At 42.1% G+C, this 1,316-nt stretch overlaps 1 non-coding gene across 1 annotated transcript; it reads left to right on the forward strand.

Annotated features, from left to right (window-relative positions):
* Positions 1-806: 806 nt before the first annotated feature.
* Positions 807-914, forward strand: LOC148579122 (small nucleolar RNA R71). The gene has a single exon (XR_015895765.1). It is a non-coding gene; the product is annotated as a small nucleolar RNA R71 (small nucleolar RNA).
* The last annotated feature ends 402 nt before the right edge of the window (positions 915-1,316 follow it).

The raw sequence follows: 1,316 nt of genomic DNA on the forward strand, positions 1-1,316 counted from the left end.
TCCTCCTTAGGATTCACGTCCTCTCCTCTCCTCACAGGTTCGGCCATGGCGCTTATGTCAATGGCCTTGCACTCTCCTTTTGGATTCTCTTCTGTATTGCTTGGGAGAGTACTAGGAGGGATTTCAGTGATCCTTTTACTCAGCTGGCCCACTTGTGCTTCCAGATTTCTAATGGAAGACATTGTTTCATTCATGAAACTTACAGTGGCTTTAGATAGATCAGAGACTAGATTTGCTAAATTAGAAGTATTTTGTTCAGAGTTCTCTGTCTGTTGCTGAGTTGATGATGGAAAAGGCTTGCTGTTGTTAAACCTGTTTCTTCCACCATTGTTAAAGCCTTGTTGAGGCTTTTGATCCTTCCATGAGAAATTTGGATGATTTCTCCATGATGAGTTATAGGTGTTTCCATAAGGTTCACCTAAGTAGTTCACCTCTGCTATTGCAGGGTTCTCAGGATCATAAGCTTCTTCTTCAGGAGAAGCCTCTTGAGTACTGTTGGATGCAGCTTGCATTCCATTCAGACTCTGAGAAATCATATTGACTTGCTGAGTCAATATTTTGTTCTGAGCCAATATGGCATTCAGAGTATCAACTTCAAGAACTCCCTTCTTCATAGGCGTCCCATTACTCACAGGATTCCTTTCAGAAGTGTACGTGAACTGGTTATTAGCAACCATGTCAATGAGTTCTTGAGCTTCTGCAGGCGTTTTCTTTAGGTGAATGGATCCACCTGCAGAAGTGTCCAGTGACATCTTTGATAGCTCAGATAAACCATCATAGAATATATCTAGGATGGTCCATTCTGAAAGCATGTCAGAAGGACACTTTTTGGTCAACTGTTTGTATCTTTCCCAAGCTTCATAGAGGGATTCACCTTCTTTCTGTCTGAAGGTTTGAACATCAGCTCTAAGCTTGCTCAGCTTTTGAGGAGGAAAGTACTTGGCTAAGAAAGCCGTGACCAGCTTATCCCAAGAGTTCAGGCTGTCTTTGGGTTGAGAATCCAACCATAATCTAGCTCTGTCTCTTACAGCAAAAGGGAAAAGCATGAGCCTGTAGACTTCAGGATCTACTCCATTAGTCTTAACAGTATCACATATCTGCAAGAATTCAGTTAAGAACTGAAAAGGATCTTCAGATGGAAGTCCATGAAACTTGCAGTTCTGCTGCATCAGAGAAACTAATTGAGGTTTCAGCTCAAAGTTGTTTGCTCCAATGGCAGGAATGGAGATGCTTCTTCCATGTAAATTGGAATTAGGTGCAGTAAAGTCACCAAGCATTCTCCTTGCATTGTTGTTGGGTTCGGCTGCCATTTCCTT

Source organism: Arachis ipaensis, chromosome B10 (genome assembly GCF_059453495.1).
Source record: "Arachis ipaensis isolate K30076 ecotype BB chromosome B10, ASM5945349v1, whole genome shotgun sequence".
Taxonomy (NCBI): domain Eukaryota; kingdom Viridiplantae; phylum Streptophyta; class Magnoliopsida; order Fabales; family Fabaceae; genus Arachis; species Arachis ipaensis.